Source organism: Colobus angolensis, unplaced genomic scaffold (genome assembly GCF_000951035.1).
Source record: "Colobus angolensis palliatus isolate OR3802 unplaced genomic scaffold, Cang.pa_1.0 Scaffold2, whole genome shotgun sequence".
Taxonomy (NCBI): domain Eukaryota; kingdom Metazoa; phylum Chordata; class Mammalia; order Primates; family Cercopithecidae; genus Colobus; species Colobus angolensis.
Genome location: NW_012115154.1, coordinates 24,713,860 through 24,721,914, shown reverse-complemented (window position 1 = coordinate 24,721,914; position 8,055 = coordinate 24,713,860).

Sequence of the window (8,055 nt, the reverse complement as noted above, 5' to 3'; positions counted from 1 at the left end):
ATAAGAATAGTGCTATTCAAATATCCCTTCCCACTTCCCACTGGCAACTGTGCCATCGGTATCTTTGTCAACAAGCTTCTCACCAGCGCAGGGCACCATGGACACTTAAGGATACAAGGTAAAAAGATTGCAGTCAAAACTGCAAATTCCATGAAAGAGTCAGGATTTAATGGAATTGATGGAAATGACGTGGCAGGCTCTTAGGTAAAGCCGTTACTGATTAAAGATCTGGCGGAAATAGACCTGATAATTTTAGAAGAGAAAATGACAAGAATGATGGCCAGGAGCTTCAGAAGAGAAAAGACTTGCATACTGAAGGATTAAGGAAGTCTTTGGGAATGCATTGAAGAGCCTCTTGATCATCTGCGACACATTGAAAGTCAAAGTTGAATGAATACCGCAATGCAGTTTTTCGGCCTGGAGCATATTAACCGTGCTCATGCCCTGTGACCCCTCCATTTGTCTCCTCTGTCTGTTGTAGGTTGTAGTACTGTCAGAGGCATATGAACCAGAGCAACTCCATCTTAAACAGGAGCTGGGTAGAACGAGGCTGAAACCTACTGGGCTGCATTCCCAGACAGTTAAGACAGTCTAAGCCACAGGATGAGATAGGAGGTCAGCACAAAATACAGGTCATAAAGACCTTGCTTATAAAAAACAGGTTGCAGTCAAGAAGCCGGCCAAAACCCACCAAAACCAAAATGGCCATGAGAGTGACCTCTGGTGTCCTCACTGCTAGGCTTCCACCAGCCCCACGACAATTTACAAACGCCATGGCAACATCAGGAAGTTACCCTATATGGTGTGAAAAGGGGAGGCATGAATAATCCACCTCTTGTTTAGCATATCATCAAGAAATAACCATACAAATGGGCAACTCGCAGCCCTCAGGGCTGCTGTGTCTATGGAGTAGCCATTCTTTTATTCCTTTACTTTCTTAATAAACTTGCTTTCACTTTGCACCGCGGACTCGCCCTGAATTATTTCTTGTGCAAGATCCAAGAACCCTCCCTTGGGGTCCAGATTGGGACCTCTTTCCTCTAATGGTCGCAATTCTCCACCCGCTTCCTGTTGTGGAGACAAGGACCAGCCAAAGGAGAACAAACAGGCTGTTTATTTGGAGCTTGTGATATAACAAGGAATTCAGCTCCACCACCTGCATTCAGCAGGGGCTCAGAGGCGGAGGAGAGCAAGAAAGCTGTAGAGTGAAGAAAGGAAAGCTTCTAGGGTGTCCTGATTGGATGTTGCCAGACTGGGGGTGGCTCATGCAAAGTGAGCATCTCATGCCAGTGGTTTGGGGAACATATTTGGCTTTCTCTAGTTGGTCCTAATTTGGAAGCAGGGGTAAAATATACAGAAACTGGGTGTCGTGGTCCTGGAAGGAAACTGAGGCACAGCTTAAGCCACAAAGAATTTATCTGAGCCACATTTGAGTGACTGTAGCCCAGGAAATGCTTCCAAGTTACCTTGGGAAGTGCTTCAGAGAACAAGGGAGGATTCTAAGCTTTTAAAGAAAAAAGGATGAATCAGGAGAGCAGGCAGTTGCAAAAGTCGTTTTTCAGCTCTTACAATGAATGGGTTTGATTGCGGTCAGAGCAGCCCTGGAGCTGAGGGTTGTGTGTGACTGTAAGAGGCGCCCTTGGAGAGGGAGAGGGCCACCACAGCAGATGCCTTGGTAGCCGCTCAGCCAGGGGGATGTAGCCTGGGATCGAACATTCTCCACTTGAGCCACCAGAGGCTGGATCCCAAGTGGCCTCCCAGCTCCAGCTTAGGCCTCTTAACTAACGGGTCGCAGGCTTCCCTGGCCAGGCTGTTCACCAGTCCCAAGGTTGTGGGCTGGTCGGTCCGGAGAGCCTGCCTTCCCTGGCTGATGCTGCTGCAGAGGCCGTAGTGAGCGCTCTGCTGTCACACCCGGCCGGCCTCTGGCCCTCGTCCGCTTGTGTGCTGTCTCTTGATGCTTCCGGGCTTGTGTTGTTAGGGAGTGTTTCAATAACCCTGTACTCCAACCCCGCTCACCCTCAGACTCAGTGGTTTCAGACATTCAGCTTCACTGGATTTCCAAGCGGGCCTGCAGCTGGCGGTCCTGGCCGGGCTGAGCAGAAGCTTGTTTTGAGCTTGTTTGGGTCTCAGCTGATGACTTACTGTATGGACTGGCAATCTGCCGAAGAAGAAACCCAAAGTAGCTAACTTTCAAACGGAGCCGCAGGCTGCTAGCTAACCCAGCCTGGCCTGGGCCGGGGCAGCTCAGCCGTGGTGCCCCAAAGCTACCCAGCTTCATCCTCCAGCTTCATCCTCCAGCTACCCAGCCCTGCTGTGCTTCTCCATGAGAAACGACGGGAAGCCCGTGTGCACGCCCGCGGTGAGCCTTGGCCGGCGTGTTAGCTAACATGCCAGCCGTCCAAGCAAGACACATGGCTGAGCGCAGGCCTCCAGGGGGAGGGACCGCACAGCCGCCCGGCAGAGTGCACACACAGGCGTCTCCACGGCGCTCTACCCAGTGACTTTGCGGTTTTGCCCACCCTTCCATCTGAGTGTGGCCGCATGGTTTGCTTTGTTCAGGAAAGTGAAAATGGTTGGATATCAAGAGAAAACTGCTTCTCGGATGGTTTGATAATTGCCATGTATGAAACACAGCATCACTACTTTATTTATTTATTTATTTATTTTTAAGAGACAGGGTCTTGCTCTGTCCCCCAGGCTGGAGTGCAGTGGCACCATCATAGCTCCCTGCAACCTCAATCTCCTGGCCTCCAGCCATCCTCCCACCTCAGCCTCCTGAGTAGCTGGGACTACAGGCACGTGTCACCATGCCCAGCTAATTTTATTTTATTTTTATTTTTTGGTAGAGACGGGGATCTCACTCTGCTGCTGGAGCTGGTCCTGAACTCTTGGCCTCAAGTGATCCTCCCACCTCAGCCTTCCAAGTCGCTGGGATGACAGGTGTGAGCCACTGCGTTTGGCCTGTTACTCCTTTTTAAACGAGATTTTAGTCCATGAGTCCAGAATGTATGAATTCATAGGTAGAATATTTAAAATGAGGCCACTGGACTGCTTCTCTGCAGTTCACACATCTGTTTTATTTTCACAGTACAGAGATAATTTGGAAGTAAATGCTTTTGTGGAAATTTTAAGTGTCATAGGAGGCTCTTTCGTTTGTATAGTATTTAAGGATTTATTTTCAACATCCACAGGGAAAAATTTATTCCTTTAATTAGGACTGGACTCAGTTTCCCAGTTAGGAGCCCTTAAGTAGTAACAGTCTTGCTGATGGGTTCCATGTCCCCCCAGATTAAACCCTGTGTAGTAACTGTCACTTTTTATTACCCAAGAAACGGAGTTTAGACTGTATTTAAGTTCAGCAGGTGTGCGCTTCTAGACGCCCATGCGCCCCGCGTGCACAGGAACGAGTGCAGCCCAGCCGGTGGGGGGTTTGGGGGGAGTCCCTGCAGCTGTGCCCCTCCTGCCACGACTGCCCTGAGATGCGCCCTTGCCCGGAGACCATCAAACCATCCAAGAAGCAGTCTTCTCTTGATATCCACTAAAACAAATGTTCTGCTCAAAACCTTTACCTCGTGTACACTTTATTCGTGGAAAAAGTTGTAGTTTTATGCAAGTAGAAATACTAAAATAAACAGAAATAAAGGAATAATACGCGTTTGAGCTTGTTTTGGTCTCAGCTGATGACTTACTGTGTGGACAGGCAATCTGTCCATACAGTAATAATAAAGGAATAATATCACTTCTCTCTGTTTCTGAAATTGTTCTGTTTTATTGTAACTCTCTCCGTGGTTTGGTCGTGGCATATTTTAGTGAATGTTTTTATTCGCGTCCTTTCCTGCGTCAGTCTCGGCATAGCCAGTGTGGGTCCGTGTTTATTCCTCGAACTAGGACTTACTATTCCACGCCCTTTTACGAAAGCGCTGGGCCAGGAACACAGTCCCGGGTTCACCCGGCTGAGCGCGCTGCCCTCGCGGAGGCCGCGGGTTAGCGGGAGGGGGGCGCAGATGCTGGGTGCCGGGGTGACGCCCGACTAGGGAGGGGGACACGGAAGCCAAGAAGACCGGCGGGGAAGGCGGGAGGAGAGGGCAGAGACCCGAACCCAGAGCGCTGCGCTGCAGGGAGGGGACGGGCTGCGGGCAGGTGCGGAGCGCGCGGCGCGGGAGGCGGCAGGGACCTTGCTGGAGCCCCGGCGCACGGACGCGGGGTGGGGGCGAGGAGGGTCGCGGGGCAGGAGGGGGAGAGCGAGGCGGTGAGGGATCTGGGGGCGCGCGGAGTGGGGAAGAGCGCGGGGCGGAGCTCTTTGGAGAAAGTGGTTCCAGCGGGGAAAGGGGAGTTTTGGACTCCGCGTGTGACGGTGACTTTTCTGCAGAGTTTTTGCCCCCAGCAGTCACCGCAGAGGCCTGCAGCTGTAGCGGAGCAGTGTGCGGGCGCCAGCGTCCCGGGTCCTGGGCCCCGCGGCCAGCGCCAACACCGCTTTGCTGTTTCCCTTCTGAGTTCTGTGATGCTACATTCAGCCCAGCGTGTTTGCTGACCCTAAACCGGCCCACTCCCAAATCGTGGTTCTCAAGGATCCCGGGTCGCGCGTGCTGACACGTGCGGGGTGGAGCCCGCTGAGACTGGAGGGGTGACCGCTGGCCACAGTTGAAAGTTCAGGTTCTGGCGGGACGTCTGAATCCAAACATATATATATGTCTATGGAAAGTGCATATTCCAAACATATATATATGTCTATGGAAAGTGCATATTCCAAACATATATATATGTCTATGGAAAGTGCATGTATGTGCGTACTTTTTGTAAGTGGAAAACACCGTTCTCCTGGGATCCAAAGTATTTTTTTCCTGTTTTCTGAACTGTTCGTCCTCACCACGCGGCCCAGTACCCACCCGGCGTGGGCACCCGAAGGATGTGGAATTCGGAATCTCCGGTGGTAGAAGTACATTAAACTACTTTGTAACAAGGTGAAATAACAGGAGGGTTTCTCCTGGATTCAGGCAGGATTCTGAAAGAAAAGGTGAATGCATCCGTTTTTAAATGTTAGAGTAACTCATTCATCGGAAGAAAATGTCCCCAGCACAGTGTCATAGTTTGGGTTTCACAAATAAAAGGACAGGTGGAGATCTCGGCTCTCTCACTTACTGGGTGCGTGTGGTCTTGGGCAACTTATTGCACTTATTTTGAACTTCAGTCTCCTCTTTTGGAAAATGAGAGTGACGATATCCGCCTCAGGGGACTGTGGAGGGATTAAATTAGGTATCGTGTGAGGCCCTTTGCCAGGGCCTAGTGGGCAGCAGTGCTCAGGAAACGCAGTGTCCTTTCTTCTTTGGTCTCAGACGATGGCTAATGAGACGTACCACCCGGGTCAAATGAGTGTTTATGTGGCAACTTTATTCAACGCCATTCCTTATTAATGGGCACCTTGTGGCAAAAGTTTACACGGGAAAGAAATAGGCTGTTGTAGAATTGTTAAATAATATTGAAACCTTGTTTTGATATAGTCTGGTTGGGTACAGATATACCACAGAAAAATTGTTTTTAAACTAAGAAAATGGAGACAAATGAACACGTTTTATTTGAATATAGACCATTCCGTTTAAGTTTTGCAAAGTTTTAATTTAGCAAGTTGAAACCACAGGTTTTCAAACAATGGCAATTTCAGAACTTGTGGTATGTGAGTTTTGTGTCTTTTCCTGATTATTTAAAGCTCCTCATTCTTTGAGAGTGTAGTAAAGTTCTATCATTTCAGACATCAGAATTAGCATTGAAAACATGGGATTCTTTATCTGGATTGATGAAAGTAATTTATTGTTTGCTGTGTCAAACACAGCATGCTATTTGTCACATTGTGGTTTGTGTATCTTTCTAGAAGCTTTCAACTTTGATCTGAGGCAAAGTACACTCAGTAGCACAGATGACAGAGCTAAAAAAAAAAAAAAAGCCAATGATGTGCATTGTCACTCACAGAGACTCTAAATCAACAAGCATGGAGACGTGGAGTAAAAAGCCACCTGACTTTAAAGAGGCTTGTACGTTCTTGTGAGAGAGCAGACCTCTGCCTTTCTCCGGGGAGACAAAGGTGTAGAGCGATTTATGAGTTAAAGATCGGGTTCCCTGTGTGCAACCCAAAGGCACCTCCTCAAGGCCAGAGCCTGGTCCTGGCCTGCAGCCTTAGGTAAACACTCGCATTTAAAAGACCGCGCAGAGCCAGGACTCCATGCACATAAAGGCGGCTTTCTTCAACTGTCATCAGAGTGGATTTTAGAACGTGCTTTTAATACTTACAAGGTTGATGTTTGCCTTTTAAAAAATGCTATTTGAGATCGTTTCTTATTTGACTTTCACCTTGGCGTGCCTTTTACCTGATTCGTGGCAGCATTAAGGAAACTCACCTTGTTGTGAGACCAGACAAAGATTTAGAGCAGTGTCGCACAGTATGACCTTTTAGAAGTCAAGGCTCCACCAAATCCTTGTTTAAACACCATAAAAACTGGATGAAAAGCAAGAGCATATAATCTTAATCTGAACATTTGGTCTCAGATTCTTTTTATTGCGCTTGGGTTGATTATTCTGTGAGACAAATTAATCGTGTCCCAGGATAGCTGTGTACTTCCATTTCCTTTCTGATTTTTAACAGACAATGGCTCAGATCAATAAAACGGCAAAATAAAGAGGTTTGGAATGAGGAACATTGTTGCATACCTAAGTCTGTACTCTTCTAGACAATGATTCTCAAAAGAAATTCAGCTATGCTGTTAAATCTGCATTTGCAGAGTTATTTAGTAGGACTTTTAAACTTGTGTATTAAAATGATCATTAATAGCTGCAGAATAATGCATGGTCCAGATACAACGATTTATTCAAGCATTCCTTTAGTTATTGACATTTTCTGTGATGTGTTTTGCAGTAATAATATTCCTGTCCATTTATATTTATGTACCTCGTGTATTTTAATTCAAGTATATTGAGCTAAAAAACACATACACCTTTAAAATTTTATAATTCTATGAATTTTAGCAAATGCAAACTGTCTTGTAACCACCATCAAAATCACAATGAACAACACACCCATCATGACAGAGTTTCCTGGTGCCTCTGTGCAGCCAGTACCTCCCATCACACCCAGGTGGACCGGCTAGTTGCAGGAAAACAAGCTCAGGGTTCCCACTGATTCTACATTATGGTGAGTTGTGTGATTATTTACAATATAATAATACAGTGTATTACAATGTAATAATAATGGAAATAAAGTGCCCAAATGTAATGTGCTCAAATCATCCCAAAACCATCCTCATCCCAGGTCCATGGAAAAATTGTATTCCACGAAACTGGTCTCTGGTGCCAGAAAGATTGGGATCTGTTTGAAGCCTTCTCTGGTGAAGTTGCCCTTTGGTAAGCTTTCCTATGTAATACAAATGTGTCCATACTCCATGTCCACTGAAGAAGTCTATCCACGTAGTTCCTGCAGAGACTGCCCTCTTATCAGTTTTCCAGCTGTATTCCTTCCAAGTCCCAGGCCATCCGTTCATACTGATGGCTCTTGCTGTCTCAGGCCATATTCTCTTTGGGGCAAAACGAACAGCCAGGTGCTTTGCTGGGAGTCCTGCCCACTGCAAATATTTCCCTCAACACTGTCCTTCAGAGCCATCTCTCCATTTCTGGGCCGATGTAGCACGTATTGTGCACAACCATCTGTAAACGAGGCCTGAACTTTTGATTTCTCAGTCAGCAGGTGGAGGATGCTGTTCCCCAGGCTGCAGCATGCTCGAGAGGATGTGACGTGGTAGAGTGCTGAGACGGGGATCTGAGCCATGCGCCCATGCAGCTTGTGCTTTAGAATCATCGTGGGTGGAGCCAGTATTCGCCACTTCAACTCAAGAACGGAGAGCTACTGTGGCTTTGTGGTCAGAAAACACCCAGTTCATGGTGAAGCGTAAGAACAGAGGAGCAGTGGGGCAGACTCTCCCTGCCTCCCTGCAAAACAGTTTTTTTTTTTTTTTTTGAGACAGAGTCTTGCTCTGTCGCCCAGGCTGGAGTGCAGTGGCACCATCATAGCTC